We start from the raw sequence: 26,021 nt of genomic DNA, 5'->3' as shown, positions 1-26,021 counted from the left end.
CAGAGAATGGTGCTGACTGAGGGTCTGAGAGCAGGACAGGAAAACCCACTCATGGAATGGTGCCTAACCCTGTGAAGATGAACCTCTGGCCCTTCCAGGATGGAAGTGGCTCAATGTAGTCAACTCATCACTTATCAGCGAGTTAGTCACCTAAAGAAATGTAGCCCCACTAAGGCACATCATTGGCCTCAAATGCTAATGAGTTGGACATTCAGAGGTGGCAGCAGCTGGATCTGTCTTGGAAGGTGGCAGTCAGTGCTTCTGGACCCATATTTAGCCTCATCCCTGCCGCTGTGGTTGCTCCACTGATGCACCGATTCTGCCAGGCCTGGGCTGACCTGACCCATGCTGAGGGCTGGCTAACTTCAATTTGTCTGCTTGGTTGTTTAGTGCCACTTCAGGTTCGGGTATTTTCTGGAGGTGTCAACATAGGATTCATGCTCAACCCAGATGGACCATTTCCATCTCATGATGAATGCTTTGGGGTCTGTCCAATCTATGACTTCCTGAGTTACAGAAGCCAACTCATATGGGCATTTGAAATCACATGGTTGTTTGATGTCCCATGGCAAGTATTCTCTTATCAGGGCCAGTAACATGCCAAAAGTTGCTTCTAACAGGGGCATACAGCTCTGCTGTGGATGGCACGGCCTTACTCCAGAATCCCAGGCCCTCTATGTGACTTCCCCACTGTTGCTTGTTTCAACTCCATCCTGCATCTTTCCCCACCACTGACACCTCCAGGTGGGTCTGAGGGATGGTGCTGCCTCATGGCCTGAATCTGCCACAGTGTCCTTTCCTCAGTAGGCCCAATTGAAGTAAGTCCCCTCCTATTTCTCCTAGAGTATGGGCCAAAGCAATAGATGTGGGATGCGGTGTTGTCAGAACTCAAAGATGTTCACCAGGCAGTGTGCTTCCTTCTTTGTCGTGAGGATGCAAGATGCAACAGTTTGTCTTTTACTCTGGAGGAGAAACTCCTGGATGTCCTCAACCACCGGACAAATAAAACTTCACCACAGTGGCGACTCCTGAATCTCTGTATGGTTTATCTTCCATCTTCTGAAGAGCACGTTATTTGCCAAGGCCTTCAGCATACTTTCCACCTCCTACTCATCCATCCTAGTCAACCTGATGTTGTTGATGAAATGAGCTGATTCACTATTCTATAGGATGCCGGGTTCTTCAGATCTCTGAAGACTCTACTATAGAGGGCAGGTCAGTGACAATAACCCTGAGGTCAACTATAAAGAAACATGTTGTGGATCCCACATGAATCACTTCATTTACAGTTTTTCTCATTGGAGTGGAAAGGAACACACTGACCAAATCCACAGCTGCACACTGTGTGCCTGAGGCCTTATCAATCTGCTCTACCAGTGATATCCAGCCAGCATGGCAGCTGCAATTATGACTCCTACTCTGTCAAGTCTGAAGTAATCCCATTCATTTTTTAGGCCCCATCAGGCTTCTTTGGGGACAGATTGCTGGGTCACGTGAAAATAATAGGCAACCCCAACACCACCCCTCATCCTTCAGCTTTCTAATGGAGGTGCTACACCTACAATAACTACAGTACCTTTCATAAGACCCACCCTGGGACTCAATATCATTTTTTATTTGGCCAGAATGAAGTCAGTTGCAGAGATTTCCCTTTGGCTTTCAGACAATGAGACCCCTTATTCCAGAGACTTGGGACCCAGTGTGGGGGTTACTCTAGCTGCCAGTGCATCAATACCAATTAAACACTTGGGGAATGGGGAGATAAACAGGGCTGGGTCTGTGGACCCGGTGGTTCCACTGTGATGTGTCCAGGTTTATTCCCGGCTTCTGTAAGTCCCACTGTGATGGGGACATGATGGTGCTGTAGGCCTATAGGCATCAATATCAGCTCACACCCAGTGTCAATACTCCCCCAAATTCTGCCTGTTTCCCTTTCGCAGTGTACAGTCCCCCGAGTAAATGGCCGTAGACTCCTTGGCAGAAAGACAGAAGGAATTGTTCCAGCATATACTTGCCATGAGGTTCCAGGGTCCTTCCTCCTGGGGTAGGGACTCCTCTAGAACTGGGATCTAAATCTGAAACTTGGTTGAAGTTTAGGAATTGAGAGTGGGATCATGACTTTGTATTGAGTTAAACACCCTCAGCCTCCTGCTCATCAATTCTTGCTTTCTTATCATGGACATCAAGCAGCACCCTTGTTGGCTGCCTGTCTATTCTGACACCACCCTCTATTAACCTTCCCCACAACTCCCTGCAGATCAAGCTGCCTCAGATGCTCCTCTGAGATTGTCATGGTAACTGTGCCCTCTGGCTTTTGCAGGTCACTGCCACCATTTGGTTCTCAATCTTTTCAGGGCCACATTTTCCCCAGGAATATCAATGAGCCCAACTAAGGACCTCCTTCCTGCCATCACACCCAGCCTGCAGAGGACACCACCCTGACGCCTCTTAGGAATACAGGTCCCTCTTACCGGTACATTCCTGAGGCTCTGGTGGAAGGTGTGCCCTCTGGGTCCTCTGTGGAGCATGGCCCTAGTGGGCCTTCTGGTCTCACATGATGTCTCCATCCCACACACCAACTTCCCTCGGCCTCTTTATCCATCCACTACATGTTCCTACAACTAAGTCATGTCTAACTTACTGAGAGTTGAGCATCATTTTTTCCAGTCTACATGGGTCCACCCTAGCAGTGGGTTTGCCCCATGCCCTGAGGTCCTTGATAAACCCATACCCTGAGAAAGTGCTCCCAAGCCAAAGGTGTTTTTTATTTATCCAGCTTGATTCTGGCCCTTTGATCAAACACCCTCAAATTCCAATCCCAGAACTGCTCCTCAGGCTCCTACGGGGGCATACCTACCGGCTAGTTACTGCAAAACTACTGAGTGGGATTCCCATTGCATCATAGGGGTGAGGCTTCTGCAGCATATTCCAGTGTAGGAAGTGGGAACTATTACCAGAGAAGAGCGAGCCTCCTCTGCATGCCCAGAGGGTTCGAAAGGGCACCCATAGGATAACCCGGTTCCAGTTTGCAGAATCTCAGGTTTCCTCACCAGAGCCCTGACTTTCCCACAACAGGCCTGCCTCTGATGAATGTCCAAACATCTCTGTAGTACTGTGGCTTTCACAATGATGTCATCAGCTGTCATTCCACTCTGCAAAGAGAGAGGGGCAGGTGCCTCTCCTCAATCTGTCTCCCCCGGCCCTGTGACGGTGGGTGGAGGCTCTCTCCAGGCCCTCATCTGGCCCCACCCCAGCATGTCTCCAGGTTCCTCTCAGCCCTGGTTCCTTTTGGCCCTGCAGTCACAAAGGGCAACATTGTGATGCACCCTGAACTGTGTCACAGTGTCATCCACTCAGGCTCACATTGCTCATGGGCCACTTGCCAGCCAAGGGACATGGCCACATTTTGTGCCTTCTGCACCTCAGCCTTGCTTTCAAGTGCAGGTGATGAAGGCACCCGTGTAGAACAAGTGTTACCTTCTATCTTCATTGAGTTTAGTCATCCAATTTTCCAGCCCTCAATGGGCAAGGAAGAGTGTGGTTTCCACCAAAAGGCAGGATGTCAGCAGTCATAGGGGCAACAAACAGGCAAAGACACCTGAAAACAGACCAAGCAGGAAGCACGGACATCCAGTGAAGATGGGAACCCTGTAGATTTGACTGTCTTTAAGCACATTAGAGAGATTACCATTACTAACAACTTAGCCAGAAAAGTTTATTACTTATTTTCAAAAAGCATAAAATTATGTAATATAATATTTTTTTTAAATTCCCATCAATACAAAACTGATCTGGGCACTGCAACTTCCGGCGAGCAACTGGGACAGGCGGCATCATCAGGAAGGCGGGCCCTGCCGTGCCCCATGTGCCAGTGCCCCAGATGGCGGCAGCCTCCCCAGAAGCATTTTGTATGTCACCTGCTCAGGGCCAGGGTCCCAGCTCCCCATACTTTTTCTTCTCCTGCTTTTTCTTTTTTGTCCTTTCCTGTTTTGATAAACCACCTGCAAAAAGGAAAAATCACTCTGAGGACAAGAAACATCTCAATGAGAAACACATGGTTGCCAGAGGGTAAAAGGCCCTGTTCGTGCGCATTGAAAAGCTCAGGTATTTCTATTAAAGTCTCTCCTTTTACTTTAGGATGCCGACTCCTGCGTCCATCTCAACCTGGGCATCGTGCCACCACCCTTAAGAAGAGAAAAACTAAGTAGTGCTTTGCAAAGGGGCAGCAGCATTTCTCACTTCTGACCACATCAAGCGCACGGCCATGCAGATGAGCAGGTGGGGGACACAGGTGAGGCCCCAGACCTGCTCTCCTCCCACAGTACATTCTTGAGTCTTTTTAAACAGTTGTGAAAATGCCACAGATGCAAGCAACTGTGGGCCACTCCCATGGGGACCATTGCATGAGGCAGTTCCACTCATTCTCAGAACCTCCTACCATGGGCTATGCTTAGTGACCTAAGGCCAAGCCGAGGAGGACACCTGCCACAGCACACCATCCTCAGGGGCATGCTGCCAGCAGGGGCAAAGTTATCCCTAGCAACAAGATACAGAAAGAAAGAAAAAAGGTAGGATATGTAGCCGATGGGCCGGTGCGTGCTCTGGACTTGCCACACAAAAGAATTTGAGAGCAAGTCCAAAGTAAAAGTCAGCAGGAGAATTTATTGCAAAGTGAAAGTATACTCTGACAGCTGATCAGAGCAGGCTGCTCAAAAGTGAGACAGTACCCTTCCCTCACAGGAGTCTTACATGATTATTCATGAATAGGTGGGAAGGGGTATTGTTTTAAGCATGTTCTGTGCTCTCTTGGACGTGCGTGCACTGTGGTTGTACATACCAGCACATACATCTCATGTCTCATTAGCATCTTCACTTCCCACTCAGGCGTATGTTTTCTACTATGATAATGAGCATAGGTCAGCCCAAGGATGCTAATCATGGGTTTCTGTGCTTGCTTAGATTTGGGGATGTTTCCCTTGCCTCTTCTACCTCCTTGCTGTAGGATGTTCTAACCACAAGCCCAGGATATGGTTTGTGCACTGTCGAACAGCTTGTTCTCTCCATCAACCTGACAAGTCTCTTGTTTCCTTTCAAGGGAGGCTGTGAATACCCTATCTCACCTACCTCAGAAGGACAGTACAGCAGTAGCCACCATGACCAAGGAAGATGATTCCAGAAGTGCAGGACAACTCCCCACCCAGATGCGGTGACTGTGTAGTTACACACCAAGAGGTAAGTCCAGCTGGCTCTCAGGGTGCTCGCTGCCCTCAGCTGGGGGCCTGGAGGACATCAAGTCTTGAGAACGCCATGTCCTAGTGGAGTAGGATGAACTGACAGATACACAGCAAAGCTCCACATACTTTTCCTTTTCTTTGGGCCTGCAAAGTTCTTCATCAGTGTCCTCTCGCTTTTCAGCTACTACTATTGGCTGGCTGGAAAAAATAGAACAATAGTAAAAATTGGAGACAAGTCTTTGGTGATGAAAAGAAATATTGGCTACTTCCAGTATTTTCTAGCTTTGGTTATGGTTGCAGTTTTCCAGCTCACCTTGTGGGGATGAATTCAGAAAAAAACTTCTGTTACAAATCGAAATGAACATTCCAGAAGTATTGGCTCAAATCAACCTTGCCCTATTAAGCCACTTAGTGAATCAAAAGACTGCTTGTGGGACTGTTAATCTCGGTGGCCAGAGAAAGGAGCTGAAGAAGGTGTTGTCAGATCAGGAACAAATAATTACAGTGGCAATAGAAAGTGGAAGGCCACTTGTTCATAACCATTTGAATAAGGGCAAAGTATATGGAAACACATTATGAACTGATATTTTCAGTTTTGTTTGCAAGAAAATAAGCCAGGCGCGGTGGCTCACGCCTGTAATCCCAGCACTTTGGGAGGCCGAGGCGGGTGGATCACGAGGTCAGGAGCTCGAGACCAGCCAGGCCAAGATGGTGAAACCCCATCTCTACTAAAAATAGAAAAATTAGCCAGGCACGGTGGCAGGTGCCTGTAATCCCAGCTACTCAGGAGGCTGAGGCAGGAGAATCGCTTGAACCAGGGAGGCAGAGTTTGCAGTGAGCCGAGAATGTGCCACTGCACTCTAGCCTGGGCGACAGAGCAAGACTCCAACTCAAAAAAAAAGAAAAGAAAAGAAAGAAAATGATTAATGGGGTATAAAATAATTGAAGTATCACAGAAGATACAAAAAAAAAAAAAAAAAAAAAAAAAAAAAAAAAAAAAAAAGAAAGAAAGAAAGAAAGAAAGAAAGGAAAAAGCCTTTGTATAGTTTGCCGGAGCCACAGAAGCCGCGCCCCAGAGCAGAACGATGCCTGAATGGGTCCATTTGTGCCGCGTTCACCAGCAGCCACAAATGTGACTTAATTTCACTTTGGAAATCACGCTTACCTATTGTGAGAGGCTGTAGTATGAACCATCATTACATGTTAACACAGCACATGGAATTTTGAGTGCCTAAGTTACATTTTTAGAGTTGTTTCTTAGTAGCCATGTGAGTTTCCACTCCAAAAACACAAGCTAAAAGCTTGTTTTAAGTGAAGGACATCGAGGGCAAATGGTGGCTGAAAGTGAGTAAGATCCCAATTACTCTTGCTTGTACTGTCTAAGGAAAAGAAAATAACTGCTTTTCTTGTTGGGTGTTTGCTAATTTATAATTACTGTTTTATGCATTTCAACATTTTTAATAAAGATTTTTTATTGTTGGCTATAAACGTTTTAAAAGGATTATCTTCCTCTAGAATCACTATAGGTACCAAATTCTGTATTATTCTGGATTCATCAGAGAAACAGAACCAATAGGGTGTGTGTGTGTGTTTATTCGTGTTATGAAACTGACTCATGCAATTATTTGGGTGGCAAGTAGGAAATCTGTAGGATAAGCCAGCAGGCTGAAAATGCAGACAGAAGTTGATATTGTAGTCTTAAGGCAAAATTTCTTCTTTTCTGGGAAACTGCAGTTTCTGCTCTTAAAGCCTTCTGTTGATTGGATGAGGCCCATCTACATTATTGAGGGTAATTTCCTTTTCATTAAGTCAACTGATTGTAAATGTTAACCACATGTACTAAATATCTTCATAGTAACATCTAGATTAGGTTTTGATTAAATGACTGGGTACTATGTCCTAGCCGAGTTCTTTGGCATTGACTCTGGGTCAAGGCACCATGTTTTCCATCATCTGCACGAGACCTAGATGACTGCTTTGATATCTACTGAAGGCCACAGCCTTGCCAAAGCCAGCCCCAGCTGAAATGCACTCACCTGCATTCCCACACAATTTTACATGCAATTTGGGGGAGGTTGTGGGACCCGTGAAGACCAAGGGTCTGTGGTCCTGTGACACTTTCTCTCAGAGGGTGAAAAAGGAGTTCCTTGGAGCAGCAACTCCCCAGGGGTCTCCTGCCTGCCCCTCCTCCCCTCTCAGCGCCAATCCTCTTTCCTGCTAGTGCTCATCATGCAGTTTTTAAATCCCCACTCCCTGCCCCACCACGGTTGGGCTCCAGGACCTGCCTATTGGGAACTGCGGATGGGAGAAAGTATGAAGTGACCCACCTGAATTTAGAGGAGGGAAGTGAGGAATTTGGAGATATCTAAAAACATTTTGTTCCTGTGGTTTTACTTTAAATTATCTATTTTTATTGGAGATTTTTTGAAATTATAACCAGTATCTCATGATTCTTCAGCATATACCATACCCCCTGGTAACCCTGGTACTTATTTATTTATTTATTTATTTATTTATTTATTTTTATTTTTTTGAGATGAAGTCTCACTCTGTCGCCCAGGCTGGAATGCAGTGGCTTGATCTCAGCTCACTGCAAGCTCTGCCTCCCGGGTTCATGCCATTCTCCTGCCTCAGCCTCCCGAGTAGTTGGGACTACAAGCGCCCGCCACCGCACCCAGCTAATTTTTTGGATTTTTAGTAGAGATAGAGTTTCACCGTGTTAGCCAGGATGGTCTTGATCTCCTGACTTCGTGATCCACCCCCTTCGGCCTCCCAAAGTGCTGGGATTACAGGCGTGAGCCACCGTGCCCAGCCTTATTATTTTAAACTTGTACAAATATTTTAAACAAACACAGAAGTAGAGAGAAGAGTACAGTGACCTTCACTGTACCCTTCACTCAGTCACACCCACTCTTGATTTATCTACATCCTCAACCATAACCCAACACCAGGTTATTTTCAACTAAATCCTAGAATACAATATATTATTTCACATGTTAGCAGTTTTCTTTTGAAGATGCCAATGTTCAGCTTCTTTAAAAAGAGAAACAGAGAGGGGTGGGAGAAGGATTGAACTGACAAAATGTATTTTCAAACGCAATTAAGGCAGAGGACAATGCAGGAACCCTCATGCCCCCTTTTAACTGAATGCTCAGCACCTCCTGGATTCTCAATAGAAGAAAGCAGCAGCCTGGAGCCAAGGAGCCCAGGGAGGCGCATCATGTTTTAATATTTTGGCTGTTTTCAGAGCGGTATCTGGCATCTCTGAATGGTAACACTGGATATTTCTATCCCCACCCTTGTAATGGGACTCCCCAGCTCAGAGAAAGGGAAATTATCACCCATGCTCATTTATACCTTTAATGCCTCCACCCACTCCCTTGGTCCTGACTTCCCAGTTGGAGGAGGGGGAGGAAACGCAGAGGCATGAAATTGAAATGTCTTCTCTGCCATCTGCTGGGGATTGCTTGAGTAACAGGAAAGGCCCTACATAAAAGATATGCAGCCAGGAATAGAGGTTCCTTTTCCTCTTTCCTTCAGGAAATTTCCCCTGGGGCAGACAGAGCAAGAGCGATGGACAGAGGAATGGGAGCAGGACCCAGGGGGAAGTCTGGTTGTGTGTGTGCGTTTCCGCCTCCCCGTCTGTCATTGTCCTTCCTCACCAGGCCTGCAGACCACCTGCGATGGCCTGGTCTCTTGCCATCCCTAGCTGGGCCAAAATTCCATCACGGGGACACACAGGGTGGCAGAAGCGCAAGGCCTCATTCCCGCTGGGGCAGCCTCCTGGAGATGGCTTCAGAAGAGCTTCTGGGAACTTCTTTAAAACCTGCACTACAGGCACCAATTACCCCAGTTATCCCATCCTTAAGTGAAAAATCAACCACAGAGATGACTGATTGTAATAGCCTTATTTCAGTACAGGCAGGTGAAAAGGGTTTCTCTTCATTGGCCCATTAGTTACAATGGGGAGGGGTCACTGAGTGAGCAGCGGGTGGTGGCAGTGACGACCACATCTTCTCACTGCGGCCCAACACTTTTGAGACAAGTTCCCACTTCTCCGTTAGATGTGTCTCCTCCACATGCAGAAAATGTGGTCTCGTAGCTTCCCTTCTCGGTACTGGATTGCTGGCATTTCTTGTCTTTATCAGAGACATGAATATCATTTTTCTTTATGGATTTCTAAGACTTCAGGGTTTCTTCAGGGAGAAGTTGCTTAAGGAGGCTCCTGCGTAGACTGAGTCCTTCTTGAGGGTTTGCTGGATGTCCCCAGATACAGTGTGGCTGTGTCCTCCAGGATCCCCAAAGCCGGCACATTCTGCTGTGTACCCAGAGGTGGGGACAGATGCTGCCAGCTCCACCTTACAGCTGCCACATGAAATTTGAGGTCAGAGAATTCTCTTGTCTTTAAGGTCCCCACATTTGCCTTCTTCGATGTTTCAGGAAATCATAACTCTGAATTTAGAAAGGTTCCCTTTTCAGTTTACTCTCTGGAAGGAAATATACTGAAAATTCTGTTTATTTTCAGATATCGAATAGAATTGAAAAGTCAAACTGTCAGTTTACTTGCAGTGCACACAGAGAAATTGAGTGTTCCAAGCCACTGGGACATTTCTAGAAGCTCCATCCTTTTCCAGCAGGACATGAGTAAAGTCAGTGAGGAGCGAACCTGCAGTCCACAGGCACCTCCAGGATTGTGGAAGGAGATGCACACATCTTTCTGATGTGTGGAGTCCTGAGGACAGAGCCTGAGACCCTGCATTTCCCAAAGTACTTGTTTGCTAAGCAAGTGTTTCCGCGACTTGAAATAAACTCAGGGGTGTGGAAACCACCTTGCAACCAAGCAAACCCAGACAAGAAAATGAATATGAAGTGTTCTGGGAGAAAGCAGAAAAGTCCTTTGCCATCATGTTTCCTTATTTTTACAATTCTCTTAAACAACGTGCCTAAGGTTATAACCCCTCCCGTCTGTAACAACCTCTAAATGAGAAAATCATTGACAGGGCATTAGTAAGTGGTGGTTACAGAATAAATGCTGAAAATCAGTGCTTGATTCAAAGTAGTGATAGTCAGAGTCTCCCAGGTGTCTATAGAGAGGTGAGCCAGGGACTTTTCCCAGAGACCAGAAAGAAGAGCCTCAGGGAGATGAAGATGTCTCACAGCCAGGGAAGGGACAGTGAAGGGCCCCATGGGAGTGCATCCCAGGGGTCTGTTCCTGTTCAGACTCCAATGCTCAGCACCCAGTGTGGCACATGGCAAGACCTCAGCAAATACATCAGTTGGCTGGATGAAAGAGGGCAGATGTAAGCCAAAAAAATTTTGTTGGGGCATAAATGTAAAAGTGTTGGTGAACTTACCTTGCAAGGAGATAGAAAGGTGGATGGGTGGATGGATGGATGGATGGATGGATGGATGGATGGATGGATGGACTGATGGATGGATGGATGGATGGACTGATGGATGGATGGATGGATGGATGGATGGATGGACTGATGGATGGATGGATGGATGGATGGATGGATGGATGGATGGATGATGGATGGATGGATGGATGGATGGATGGATGGATGGATGGATGGATGGATGGATGGATGGATGGATGGATGGATGGATGGACTGATGGATGGATGGATGGATGGATGGGTGGATGGATGGACTGATGGATGGATGGATGGATGGATGGATGGATATTCATTTTCTCTATGTGTGTATACAGGGATATCTATCTCTATGTCTGTCTCTCTGCTCTTTCTCTCCATTTTTCATTGTTCCTTCACAATCATGGTTTCACTATCATCAGTAACATCTTTTTTTTTTTTTTTTTTTTTTTTTTTGAGACAGAGTCTCACTCTGTCACCCAGGCTGGAGTGCAATGGCACGATCTCTGCTCACTGCAGCCTCCACCTCCCGGGTTCAAGCGATTCTCCTGCCTCAGCCTTCTGAGTAGCTGGGATTATAGGTGCATGCCACCACACCTGGCTAATTTTTGGAATTTTTTTTTTTTTTTTTAGAGACGAAGTTTCACCATGTTGGCCAGGCTGGTCTCGAACTCCTGACCTCGTGATTTGCCTGCCTCAGCCTTCCAAAGTGCATCAGTAACATCTCTTACCTGGTCTTATAGGACCTTGCCTGTCTATTCTATTCGTGGTCACAAGATAGAAAAAGGAAAGGAGTGCGTGGAAAACAAGATAAGGAAACAGATGCTTCTGACGTGGGGCAGTGGGGAGGCAGGGGCTGCGCCTCACTACAGAGTCCATCCTGCTGAACACAGAGGGGCAAAAACGCCCAGACAGCCATGCCCGTGCTGATCAGAGGGGAGGACTGCGCCTCCCGATCCTTCTACCTGTGTCTTTCAGGCATTTGCTGTCTAGGTCCAAGTTACCACTATGAAAAGGGATTTGAGAATTCCCACAGGGGCCTTTCAGCCTCTTTTCATGGCTCTTCCTGCCCTTTCGAAAGCACAGCCAGAGACATCAGAAATGAAATTGTACATACTTCTTTTGGACTTTGATGCAATCTTTGGAAATAACTTTTGTAAATGCCAAGCTACATTTTGGCAACCCCATCAGAGTCAGGTGTGCCCAGGGCGGTCAAGGCAGGCCCTGGACTTTCATTCTGGTTGGATTCTATGACAGCTATTTTGCCATAAGAATTCTAGAGCCAGATCTTGCTACACCATAATTGCCTCACGTTGCAAGACAAACAAATCTAACCTGAGCCCTGTGGATTCCAGGGCTGCTCAGGGGGAACCTCCATCCCAGCGTGGATGAACCTCAGGTTCAGCCCGGTTTGCTCACTCAGCCCGCAGCCCCGTCGCTCAGTCAGGATCCGAGAGCAGCGCAGCGGCGCCCCCGTGTGGCCACAGGGCCGAAGAGCGAGGACCCCGCTCCCCTTTCTCCCCAGCCAGGACCTCCCAGGCTCTCTTTCTGCTCCCAGCACCTTGACAGGGCTTTGCACACAAGGGGGTTCCCGGTCTCAAGTCAGGCTCTGAGTCCATCCAGCTTCCCAAAATCCATGTTGACACTGACATTTCCTCCCACCACTGAGTGATTCTGGATTTTGGATTCAGGGAAGAGATACCTCCAGGCCAAAACAGTGGGATCATATCTGGGGCTGACCCATCCCCAAACCATTGCTACCACATGACTCAGTCCCTCATCCTCCAAAATGGGACCTTGCCTTCCTGTCCCCTCCCTTGTTCCTACTGCTGCTCCTGCAGGTGGAGGCTGCTCATCCCAGGAATCAGCCTGTGAGCTCCAACCCTGGAGTCCGGCCCTGGGCCCTTGGTCCAGACAGCAGAAGGGAGAAGAAATGGATCATAAGAGAAAGGGGAGAGTGGAAGGAACCAGGGGTGAGAGAAAAATGGGAAGGGTCCTATTAGAAGTTGTGTGCATGTGCATGTGTGTGTGCATGTGTGTGTGCATGTGTGTGTGTGCATGTGTGTGTGCATGTGTGTGTGTGCGTGTGTGTGTGTGTGTGTGTAGATCAGGAGGGTGTTTCTAGGGACCTGGGGAAAGGAAAGCTAAGGGCAGGTGTTAAGGAGCCCAGCCCTGTTAATTTCAGGGTCTCACTTCCTGTAGTATCACTTCATGGCCATATTCAAGTCCAGCCCTGAGCAGCCTGTGGTCACAGAAAATCGTGAGAATAACCAGAGAAAAATGACACTTTACATACCTGGGAACATTTATGAGAATGACCCCTCCATGTGTTTATAATTTGTCATCGGAAACAATGGTGGTCAGAAGACAATGAAATGGCATTTTTTTGAGTGCTGTAAGAAAACAACCTAACTCAGAATTATACATCCAGTAAAAATATTTTCAGGGAAGAAAAATGAAAAAGTGTCTCCAGATAAAATAAAACTAGGATAATTTGTTGTAAACATAACTCTACTACAAGAAAAATACTGAAGGAAGTTCCCAGGTTGAAAGAAATCATACCAGACGGTAACTTGAGTCTTCAGTTAGGAGTGACCAACACTGGAAAAGGCAAATATATGGTGGGAAGTTAAAGACGCTCTATTTTTTCTTAGGTTTTTTTTTTATTAATTTTTTTTTCAGATGGAGTTTCGCTCTTGTTGCCCAGGCTGGAGTGCAATGGCTCAATCTCGGCTCACTGCAACCTCTGCCTCCCGGGTTCAAGTGATTCTCCTGCCTCAGCCTCCCGAGTAGCTGGGATTACAGGCATGCGCCACCATGCCCGGTTAATTTTGTATTTTTAGTAGAGACGTGGTTTCTCCATGTTGGTCAGTCTGGTCTCAAACTCCCAACATCAGGGGATCCGCACATCTCGGCCTCCCAAAGTGCTGGGATTACAGATGTGAGCCACCACACTTGACTTTTTCTTAGTTTTTAAAAAATACAAATGAACAACACTATCAACCATCTTGATCTGACATGTATAGTCACTGTATTTAACAACTCCAGAATATATATTTTATAAAGTGAATATGGTACATTCACTAACATAGGTCACATGTTGAGACATAAAACAAATAACAGCATATTTCAAAGGACTGAAATCATACAGGATATGTTCTCCGACCAAAATAGATTTTATTAGAAATCAATAATAAGTTGTCTAGGGGCAAAAAAAAGTATTGAAAATTCTAAATCATCCTTCTAAATAACCTATGGATCAAAGAAGAAAACATAAGGGAAGTTAGACAATATTTTCAACTTTATGATGACGAAAATATACCTTTCAAAATTATGAGATACTATTTCTAGTCTTTCTGCAAAGGATAGTGATCAAGAGAGTGTGGTATTGGCAAAAGGACAGACACATAGATCAACAGAATAGAATGGAGAGGCCAGAAATGGAAGGACAAAAATAGAGTCACCTGATTTTGAATACAAGTACAAAGGTCATCCAATGAAGAAGGGAATCTCCTTTCAACAATGATGCTGAAACAATTGGCATCCATCTACTTTGGGAGGCTGAGGCAGGTGGATCACTTGAGGTCAAGAGTTTGAGACCAGCTTGGCCAACATGGTGAAACCCTTCCTCTACTAAAGGCACAAAAACTAGCTGGTGTGGTGGCTCATGCCTGTAATCCCAGCTACTTGGGAGGCTGAGGTAGAAGAATCACTTGAACCTGGGAGGCAGAGGTTGCAGTGAGCCAAGATCACGCCATTGCACTCCAACCTGGGCAACACAGCAAGACTCCATCTAAAAAAAAAAAAAAAAAAAAACTTAACAATACTTCACACCTATAAAAAAGTAACTCAAAATGTATCATAGATCTAAAAATAATATGTACAGCCATAAAATTTCTAGAAGAATATAAAAGAGAAAGTCTTAACCTTGAGTTTGAAGATAAAACACAAAAAGTACAATCCATGAAAGAGAAAACAAATCAATTAGACTTTATCATAATCAATAGCTCTTGCTTTACAAAAACGCTGGTAAGTGAATGAAAAGACAAGGCACAGACTGGAAGAAACTACTTGTCAAAAAACTGGAAGTTACAGATGTGACAAAGGACTCGTAAAGACAATATGTAAATAAAATTAAAACACAATAATTGAGGAAAATTCTTGATTTTAGAAGTGGGTGAAAGATCTCAACAGACACCACCAAAGAAGATATATGGGTGGTAAATAATACATGAAAATATGCTTAAGATCATCTGTCATTAGGGAAATGCCAATAGGCTGCAGTGGCTCATGCCTGCAATGCCAACACTTTGGTAGGCTGAGGCGGAAGGATCACTTGAGCCCAGGAGCTGAGACCAGCATGGGTAACATGGCGAGACAATGTATCTACAAACAAACAAACAAACATTAACCAGGTGTGGTGGCATGCGCCTGTGATTCCAGCTACTTGGGAGGGTGAGACGGGAGAACTGCTTGAACCTGGGAGGTGGAGGCTGAAGTGAGCTGTGATCGCACCACTTTAATCCAGCCTGGGCAACAGAGCAAGACTCTGTTTCAAAAAACAAAACACCACAACAAAGTATTACTACACTATTAGAATAGCTAAAAATTTTTAAACTTACAATAAAAAATGCTGAAAATACACAGAGCAACAAGAATTCCCACTCACTGCTAATGGGAATGGAAAATGGTCAAGCCACTTTGAAAGACAGTTTAGAAGTTTCTTACAAAGTTAAGGAGAGACTTACCATCAATCGTGCTCTTGGATATTTACCCAAGTTAATTCAAGGTTGATATCCACACAAAAACCTGTTCATGAATATTTATAGCAGCTTTACATATGTTCATTAAAAACTGTAAACAACCAAGATGTCTTTCAGCCATGCAAGACTAAGCAAACTGTGGCATAACCATATGGATCATAAGAAATGAGCTATTGTCAGGCCGGACGTGGTGTGAACCTGTAATCCTAGCACTTTTGGAGGCTGAGGCAGGTGGATCACCTGAGGTCAGGAGTTTGAGACCAGCCTGGGCAACATGGCAAAACTCCATCTCTAGTAAAAATACAAAAAGAAAAAATTAGCCAGGTGTGGTGGCGAGCAACTGTAATCCTAGTTCCTCGGGAGGCTGAGGCAGGAGAATCACTTGAACCTGGGAGGTAGAGGTGGCAGTGAGCCGAGACTGTATCATTGCACTCCAGCCTGGGCAACAGAGTGAGACTTTGTCTCAAAAAAAAAAAAAAAAAAAAAAAGAAACAAAGGCTATTGCCCTGGTGCAGTGGCTCGTTTTGGGAGGCCAAGGTGGAAGGATCACTTGTGGCCAGGGTTCAAGATCAGTCGGGGCAACATACCAAGATGCTATGTTTATTTAAAAAAAAAAAAAAGAAAGCCGGGCGTGGTGGCTCAAGCCTGTAATCCCAGCACTTTGGGAGGCTGAGAAGGGCAGATCACAAGGTCAGGAGATCGAGACCATCCTGGCTAACACGGTGAAACCCCGTCTCTACTAAAAATACAAAAAACTAGCCGGGCGAGGTGGCGGGCGCCTGTAGTCCCAGCTACTCAGGAGCCTGAGGCAAGAGAATGGCAAGTAAACCCGGGAGGCGGAGCTTGCAGTGAGCTGAGATCCGGCCACTGCACTCCAGCCCGGGCAACAGAGCAAGACTCCGTCTCAAAAATAAATAAATAAATAAAAAATAAATAAATAAATAAATAAAATAAATAAATAAAATATAAAAAAGAAAAAGAAAGAAAAATAGGCTGGGCACAGTGGCTCATGCTTGTAATCCCAGCACTCTGGGAGGCTGAAGCATGTGGATCACCTGAGGTCAGGAGTTCGAGACCAGCATGGTCAACATGAAGAAACCCCATATCTACTAAAAATACAAAATTAGCCGGTAGTGGTGGCGCATTCCTGTAATCCCAGCTACTCAGGGAGCTGAGGCAGGAGAATCACTTGAACCCGGGAGGCAGAGGTTGCAGTGAGCCAATATCGCACCATTGCACTCCAGCCTGGGCAACAAGAGCAAAACTCTGTCTCAAAAAATATATATCTATGTAAATAAGCTATTAATCCATACATCAATTAATCTTAAATGTATTTTACTAGGTGAAAAAAATGTCAGACACAAAAGGTTTCATTTTATCTGACTTAATTCATATACCATTCTGGAAAAAGCAGATCTATGGGGACAGAAAACAGGTTAATGGTTATCAAAGGTTGGAGGGAGAAGGGATAAAGAACATTCAAAGGGAAATTTTTAGGATGAAGGAACTGTTGTATATGGTACTAGGGTCGTGGATATACGATTCTACACGTTTGTCAAAATCCAGGCTGGATGTGGTGGCTCATGCCGGTAATCCCAGCACTTTGGGAGGCAGAGGCGGGTGGATCACCGAGGCGGGTGGATCATGTGACTGACTTCCAAATTAGATTCTCCTTCAAGTCAGAGAGTATTGTTGTTAATAGTGTTATAAATTTTAATTCCTGATTGCTGAGACAATATGTACATAAAATGTTTAACCAAAGAGTTGAAAATAAAATTACCTAAATTACCTATTCATTATTTTATGCATCGTAATTATTTTTTAAAAATCTTTTGGGCTGGGCGCAGTGGCTCACGCCTGTAATCCCAGCACTTTGGGAGGCCGAGGCGGGCAGATCACGAGGTCAGGAGATCGAGACCATGATGAAAACATGTCTCTACTAAAAATACAAAAAATTAGATTCTTACAGATTGAGTAAGTTTTATTAGCTGAGATCTAATTCCTGGCTCCTCTCAGAATCCACCGATTCTCTGGTCTGTTCCCCAGTGGATGTTCTTGAGGAAGTGCTCCTCTGGCAGTATGGCAGTGGCATTGGTGCAGAGCAGAGGTGTCTACAGCAGTGAATACAGGGTAAAGGCCACGGCCGCCTGGAGCTGCCCCGAGGCCCAGCTGAGTCCCCTCCTGCAGCTGTAGGCACATCTCCTTTCTTACTGGATTCAGTGTATGGGTTGATGTATGCAGGTTTCCTCCGCTCCTCTCAGATGTTGGTCCAGGCAGCTAGAATGTGAAGATTCAGAAACTCTATCTTCAAATAAACCAGACAGGGCTCCACTTCTAATGATGGCATACCAGCATATTTCAGACTAATTCCCTCCAAGAACAATTACCAGCGCTCTTCAGCAGGTAAGAACATCCACAGAAAGTCTGGAGAGCTGCCCAGGCAGTGAGAATTTAATGGAGCCGGAGTTGAGAAAGAGGAAATCCCCAGATAGGTGAGCCCTATATTTGGTACACTCTGGTTCAAAGTATTTGTCAAGTTCAGAGTGGAGGCTCAGAAGCCCAGAAGCTGGTAGGGCTTTCAGCAGCCTCTACTGGTAGAGAGACTTGAAAATAGATTTGGGAGGCCGAGACGGGCGGATCATGAGGTCAGGAGATCGAGACCATCCTGGCTAACATTGTGAAACCCCATCTCTACTAAGAAATACAAAAAACTAGCTGGGCGAGGTGGCGGGCGCCCGTAGTCCCAGCTACACAGGAGGCTGAGGCAGGAGAATGGTGTAAATCTGGGAGGCGGAGCTTGCAGTGAGCTGAGATCCGGCCACTGCATTCCAGCCCGGGTGACAGAGCAAGACTCTGTCTCAAAAAAAAAAAAAAAAAATAGAGAATAGACTATTCTACAGAAATGAAAATGAATGGACTATTGCTATCCACAAAACATGGATGATCTCACAATAGATAGATAGATAGATAGATAGATAGATAGATAGATAGATAGATAAAGTTGAGCAACATAAGCCAGGCACAGAAAAAGTAGATGCTCTATGATTCCAGATATATAAATTCAAAATCAGAACAAACTGCTTCATGGCATTACCAGCGGGGAGAGCGGTTACTTCAGAGGGCAGCAGTCCCTGTCTGGAGGAAGCACGGGAGAGGTGCTGGCAACCTTCTCTGTCTTGGCCTGTGAAGTGGTTATCACTGTGGAGAACTTTGAGTAGACTCTGAGCTATACAGTTATGAGCTGAGAAATTTTGTTTGCATGTGTTACTCTCATTTTCAATGTTTATATATATATTTTTATATGCATATATACACACATACACACATATATGTATATGCATATTTTTATTTTTTGTAGAGACAGGGTTTTGCCATTGTTGCCCATGGCTAGCCTAGAACTCCTAGACTCAAGTGATCCGCTTGCCTGGCCTCCCAAAGTGCTGGGATTACAGGTGTGAGCCACCAAGACTGGCCAAAGTTTATTTTTAAAACTTTTAGGATGTTAAGCCCTTGAAGCTCCAACTACGAAGTAGGATAAAAGGCTGCCTAAAGCAGTGAAGATCAAGGCGTGACCTTGGAGGCAGCAGAGGGAGACTGCATTAGTCCATTTGTGTTGTTATAAAGGAATGCCTGGGGTTGGGTAATTTATAAAGAAAGGAGATTTATTTGGCTCACAGTTCTGCAGTCTCTACAATCATGGTGCCAGCTCCACTAGGCTTCTAGTGAAGTCTCAGGAAGCTTTTACTTGTGGCAAAAGGCAAAGGAGGAGCAGGTATGTCACATGGAGAGAGAAGGAGCAAGAGAGCTGCTAGGCTTTTTAAAATAATCAGCTATTGTGTGACTGAAGAGTGAAAACTCACTCATTACCACGGGCAGGGTACTAATCCATTCATGAGAGAACCGTTCCCATGACCCAAATGCCTCCCACTAGGCCCCAGCTCCTACACTGGGGATCACATTTCAACATGAAATTTGGAGGGGACAAACCCCCAAACCTTATCAGAGATGATCCCAGCCACAGGTCTCAGAGAACCAGCAAAGGGCACTCCTCTGGGGCCCAGCCTGAGTGTGGAAATAGCTGTCAGAATCACGTCAGAATGTTTCAGAACTCATGGGTAAAAGCTGAGACAGAAAAAAAGAAGAAAGTAAGAGGCTGGCAGAAATCAGCTAGGAAGGCCAGGCGCGGTGGCTCACGCCTGTAATCCCAGCACTTTGGGAGGCTGAGGCGGGCGGATCACAAGGTCAGGAGATCAAGACTATCCTGGCGAACACGGTGAACCCCGTTTCTACTAAAAATACAAAAAATTAGCTGGATGTGGTGGCGGGCGCCTGTAGTCCCAGCTACTCGAGGGGCTGAGGCAGGAGAATGGTGTGAACCCAGGAGGTGGAGGTTGCAGTGAGCCGAGATCGTGCCACTGCACTCCAGCCTGGGCAACAGAGCCAGACTTTGTCTCAAAAAAAAAAGAAAGAAGGAAGAAGGAAGAAAAGGAAGGAAGGAAAGGAAGGAAGGAAGAAGGAAGAAAGAAAGAAAGAAAGAAAGAAAGAAAGAAAGAAAGAAAGAAAGAAAGAAAGAAAGAAAGAAAGAAAGAAAGAAAGAAAGAAAGGAAGAAAGAAAGAAAGAAAGAAAGAAATCAGCTAGGAACCTTGAGAGACTTGACAGACTTTCATTGAAAGGTAAGGTAGGAGTATTTTGACTCCCGTCATCCCTAAGGAAGACCACCAGTATCTGAACTGTCGGAGAGCTCCTCTTTCCTCACAAAGCCAAACACTGATGTGCATGGCAATTTGGGAACTTCTTGAGGGCATCACACCAGACAACCAACTTGTGCTGGGTCACTTGTCCCTCCCCTAGACTCGGGCAGTGTTGGCAGGGTGCCATATTGGGAGTGTAGCCATCAGGGGACTGTGTCCTTCCTAGGGAACCCCAACCTTTTTATATTCACATCACAGAAGCTCCTGCAGCCATTTCCCCAGTGCGCATTTGGACTGTGGCAGCCACACAGGGCTGGCTGGACCCAGTGGAGCTGCAGGGTTCCCAGTGGTCTAGCCAGCAGGGATTGCTGCTCCTAAGGAAGGGAGACTGCAGTACACAAAAAAGGCACCACGTGGGACAAAGGAGGCCAGATCATGTGTTCTTCTGTGTCCAAGAGCTCCTTGTTCGCGGGCTGAGTGACTGCACCACTTCCAGCAGAGTTGGGGACACTGTTTTCAGCTCAATGCCAAAGGAGTGTAGTTCCAGCCCAGCAGCCAAGCAGCCCCAGTGCTTAGGATCAGGCATGGAAAGGGGAACTCCTCCTGCCCTTCCCCCTCCACCACTGCTTCAGACACAGCATGGCCACTCCCATGGGAAATTGGCACACGTGTGCCAGACAAGAGCCTTTCTAGGGCTATCGGGGTTGACTGTGTTTCCATTGACGGTGTGGCCATTTCGGTGAGGCTTGTATGAAAGACAGGGCCCTTTCCCCTCTCTACAGGGAGTGCCAGCATTCCTGCAGTGGAGAGGGAGAGCTGAAAAGCTATGTGTTTGGGGCTGAGGGAGGATGCTTTGCACCAAAGACATTTAAATGGTGAGCTGAGGAGAAGACATCTTTAATGAGTCTCAACTACATTGCAGCTTGGAGATAGAGAGTAGTGTCTGGTCAATCTGAGTGTCCCGATGCCAGGACTGGGGAATGACAGGAAAACAGATGGCATTCCTGCCTGGCCAGGTCATGAAGCTGGGGCAGCCCTCTCCTCATCTGTGGAGACCTAGGCACGTTTCACCAGAAACTTCCCATGCCACCTCTCCTGCCTGAAAGCTGCTGCCTGTACTCACCATCATGGGGCAGCCTTGGGGATCCAACTCTACTCAGTTATGGCCCCCTCTCTCGTGCTGAGCAGGGAGCCTAGGCTGCTGTACATTCCATTTACCAGCACATTTCCTGAGGCAACAGAGAACTTTTCTAGGTATACAATGATGAAGCATATACTCACTTGCTTCTGCCACATAGGCCTTTAGGCATAAGCCCACCTACTGTTCTGGAGGCTGAACCACGCAACTCAATGCAAATCAGTTGACAAAATAAACTTCTCATCTCTTCCAAAAGTGGAAATGAGATAAACTTCTTAAATCTCTGCCATCCTGGCCCTGCAGGAGGCTGTGAGCCTGTTCATACTCCCAGTACATCACTACCACAGCTGGCATTTGAGAAAGGCACCACACAAAGTCTATCTATAACCAAGGAACAACTACAGAGTCTTTGCCACTGAAAGCTTCCACAACAAAATGCAAAGGACCTTATACAACATACATTATAATCACATCATAAAGGGAAAAAAAAAAAATCCTGCCCAAATGAAATAAATTCAAAAATAAGAAGAGATAGTTTCTGCAGATGAGAAGGAACCAAAGAAATGATTCTGGAAGTCTCTATTTTTTCTATTTTTTAAGTCCTTTCTCTGTTGAAAACAATAAAATGTTTTGAAAAAATACTCTGAAAAAATAAAATGTTATGACACCCCCCAAAAATTACACTAACTTTCTAGCAATAGATCCTAATGAAAATAAAATCTTTGAAATACAAAATAAATAATTCAAAATAATGATTATAAAGAAACTCAATGAAATCCAAGAGAAAGTTGAAGACAACACAGAGAAATTTGAAAAATCAATTCAGCATATGAATAAAAAATGTACCAAGAGATAAATATTTAAAAAAAGAATCAAACCACTGGAAATAAAAAATTCATCAAAGTAGTTGCAAATGCAGCTGAAAGCTTTAACAATAGACTACACCAAGAAGAAGAAAGAATTTCAGAGACTGAAGACAGGTCTTTCAAATTAACCCAGTCAGACGAAAAAGAAAGAAAAGAGAATTAAAATATGAACAAAGCCTTCAGGAAGTATGCGGTTATGTAAAACATTTGAACCCATGAATCATAGGTATTCCTGAGGAAGAAAGAAGGGTAAAAAGTGTGGAAAATCTACTTGAGGAAATAATTGGGGAAAACTTCCCTAACCTTGGTTAGAGATTTAAAATCCAGGATAGAAGATACTCAGAGAACTTCTGGAAAATACATTGCAAGATAGACTTCACCAAGACAAATAGTCACCAGACAATCTAAAGCCAATGTAAAGGAAAAAAATTCTAAAATCAGCAAGAGAAGAGAAAAGTGTCCTAAAAACCTATAGAGGAAATTCCATCAGACTAACAGACTAACAGTGGACTTTTCAGCAGACACCTTACAAGTGAGGAGATTGGAATCATATTTTCAGACTTCCTAGAGAAAAAAACTGTCAACCACAAATTTTGTATTCTGCTAGAATAAGCTTCATAAATGAATGAGAAATAGTATTTCTCAGACCAGCAAATGCTTAGGGAATTCATCAGCACTGGACTGCATCTACAAGAAATGTTCAAGCGAGTTTTAAACATTGATACTTATCATCATAAAAAACACACAAAAATGTAAACTCATAGGCCTTAGAAAACAATTATGCAAATGAGACTGCAAAGGAACTAAGTGACAATTAACATTATAAGGAATACAGGCCGGGCACGGTGGCTCACACCTGTAATCCTAGCACTTTGGGATGCCAAGGTGGCCAGATCACGAGGTCAGGAGTTCGAGACCAGCCTGACCAACGTGGTGAAACCTCATCTCTACTAAAAATACAAAAATTAGCCAGGTGTGGTGGTGCACACCTGTAATCCCAGCTACTCAGGAGGCTGAGGCAGGAGAATCACTCGAACCCAGGAGGTGGAGATTGCAATGAGCCTAGATCACACCACTGCACTCCAGCCTAGGCGACAGAGCAAGACTCCGTCTCAAAAAAAAAAAAAAAAAAAAAAAAAAATTATGAGGAATATAACATCACATACCAATATTAACCTTAAACATAAATGAATTAAATACTCCATTTAAAAGATGTGGATTGGTGGAACGGCTTAAAAAAGACATGATCCAACCATATGCTGCTTAAAGAAAACCCACCTTGCTGGGCACGGTGGCTCACATCTGTAATCCCAGTAGTTTGGGAGGCTGAGGTGGGTGGATCATGAGGTCAGGAGTTCGAGACCAGCCTGGCCAACATAGTGAAATCCCGTCTCTACCAAAAATACAAAAATTAACTGGGCATGGTGGCACGCGCCTGTAGTCCCTGCTACTCCGGGGGCTGAGGTGGGAAAATTGCTTGAACCTGGGAGGCGGAGGTTGCAGTGAGTTGAGACCATGCCATTGCACTCTAGCCTGGGTGACAGAGCGAGACTCTGTCTCAGAAAAAAAAAAAAGAAAAAGAAAAAGAAAACTCACCTAACTTACAAAGACACTTATAGACTGAAAGTAAAGGGATGTAAAAAGATATTCAACATAAATGAAAATCAAAAGTGAGCAGGAATAGCTATACTTATATCAGATAAAACAACCTTTAAATAAAAAACAATAAAAAATACCAAAGGGGGTTATTATATAATACTAAAGGGAGCAGTTCAACAAGAAGATATAGCAATCCTAAATATAAATATGCACCCAACACAGATGCATGCTAGTTAATAAAACAAATACTACTACACCAAAGAAAAGACATAGACAACAATACAATAATAGTGTGGAAGTTTAACACACTACTGACACTAGGAGACAAATCATCAAGACAGAAAATCAACGGAGAAATAATGGACTTAAATTCGATCAAATGGACTTAATAGACATATACAGAATATTCTATCCAATAACCACAGAATATGCATTCTTCTCGTCAGTGCATGGAACATTCTCCAAGATAGACCATATATTAGACCACAAAACAAGTCTCAATAAATTAAAAAAAAAATCATATCAAATATCTTCTCAGATCACAGTGGAATAAAACTAGAGATCAAGTCAATTTTAAGAGCATTTCTCAAAACTATACAAATACATGAAAGTTAAACAACCTACTCCTGAATGATAATCTTTGGGTCAACAATGAAATTAAGATGTAAATTTTAAAACTTTTTGCTTTATGAAATAAGTGAAAATGGAGACACAACATACCAATTACCTCTGGAATACCACAAAAGTAGTAGCACGACATACCAAAACATCTGGGATATCACAAAAACAGTGCTAAGAGAGAGGTTAATGAAATGTCCACATTTAAAAAAAGGAAGAAAGATCACAAATTAACAACCTAACATTGCACACCAAGTACTTTTTTTATTATCAGTAAAGAAAAAGTAACCCAAAATTAGCAGAAGAAAAGAAATAAGAAAGATAGAGCAGAACTAAATAAAATTGAGGCAAAAAAACAAAAAACAAAAAACAATACAGGCTGGGTGCAGTAGTGGCTCACGCCTGTAATCACAGGATTTTGGGAGGCCGAGGCAGGCGGACCACCTGAGGTCAGGAGTTCGAGAGGTGAAACCCCATTTCTACTAAAAATATGAAATTAGCTGGCTACGGTGGCGTGTGCCTGTAATCCCAGCTACTCAGGAGGCTGAGGCAGGAGAATCACTTCAACCCAGGAAGTGGAGGTTACAGTGAGCCGAGACTGTGCCATTGCACTGCAGTCTGGGCAACAAGAGCAAAATTCTGTCTCAAATACAAAAACAAAAACAATTTTTTAAAAGTACAAAAGATAAAGCCTGTCCCAGCACTTTGGGAGGCCGAAAGATAAAGGAAATGAAATAAGTGGTTCTAAAATTTGAAAAGCTATAAACAAGTGAGCTGAGATCCGGCCACTGTATGGTGGCTCATGTCTGAAATGAAATAATCCTTTGAAAAGCACTTTGGGCTCATGGTAATCCTAGCACTTTGGGAGGCTGAGAGCTCAAGAGTTCAAGACCAGTCTGGACAACATGGTGAAACCCCATCTCTACAAAAAATACAAAAATTAGCCAGGTGTGTTGGCATGCATCTGTAGTCTTAGGTATTTGAAAGGCTGAGGTGGGAGAGCTGCTTGAGCCCAGGAAGTCTAGGCTGCAGTGAACCAAGATTGTGCCACTGCACTTCATGCAGGGAGACAGACCCAGACCCTGTTTCAAAAAGAAAAAGTAAAAAACAAAACAAAAAAATAGATAAGATAAACAAAATTGATAGACTGCTAGCCAGAATCATCAAGAAAAGAAGATTCACATCAGCACAATCAGAAATGAAAAAGGAGACATTACAACTGACAATACAGAAATACAAAAGATTATTGAGACTGCTATGAAAACCTCTACACTCACAAACTAGAGGAAATGAATAAATACCTGGAAACATACAGCCTCCCAAAATTGAACCAGGAGGGAATAGAAATCTTGAACAAACTTACAACAAGGAGTGAGATCGAATCAGTAATAAAAAATCTCCCAACAACAACAACAACAACAACAAGAAAAACAACAACAAGCTCAGGACCACATGGGTTCATAGCCCAAGTCTGTCAGATGCACAAAGAAGCACTGGTACCAATCTTACCAAAACTGTTTCAAAAAGTCAATGAGGCCAGCCTGGTCAACATGGTGAAAGCCTGTCTCTACTAAAAATACAAAAATCAGCCGGGCGTGGTGGTGCACACCTGTAATCCCAGCTACTCGGGAGGCTGAGGCAGGACAATTGCTTGAGCCTGGGAGATGGAGGTTGCAGTGAGCCGAGATCGTGCCACTGCACTCCAGCCTGGGTTACAGAGTGAGACTCTGTCTCAA

At 44.6% G+C, this 26,021-nt stretch overlaps 1 protein-coding gene and 1 long non-coding RNA gene across 2 annotated transcripts in view; one reads left to right on the top strand and one right to left on the bottom strand.

Moving 5' to 3' along the window:
- The window catches only part of LOC126953085 (mamu class I histocompatibility antigen, alpha chain F-like), a 245,625-nt gene that overhangs the window by 163,973 nt on the left and 55,631 nt on the right, over positions 1-26,021 (bottom strand). The gene's annotated exons all lie outside the window — the stretch shown is intronic.
- On the top strand, positions 4,016-6,718 carry LOC126953200 (uncharacterized). Its single transcript, XR_007725153.1, has 2 exons — positions 4,016-4,291; positions 5,096-6,718. It is a non-coding gene; the product is annotated as an uncharacterized LOC126953200 (long non-coding RNA).

The sequence above is a fragment of the Macaca thibetana genome, chromosome 4 (assembly GCF_024542745.1).
Source record: "Macaca thibetana thibetana isolate TM-01 chromosome 4, ASM2454274v1, whole genome shotgun sequence".
Classification (NCBI taxonomy): Eukaryota; Metazoa; Chordata; class Mammalia; order Primates; family Cercopithecidae; genus Macaca; species Macaca thibetana.
The sequence above is the reverse complement of the archived record's forward strand: the minus strand, read 5'-3'. Positions and strand labels throughout refer to the sequence as shown.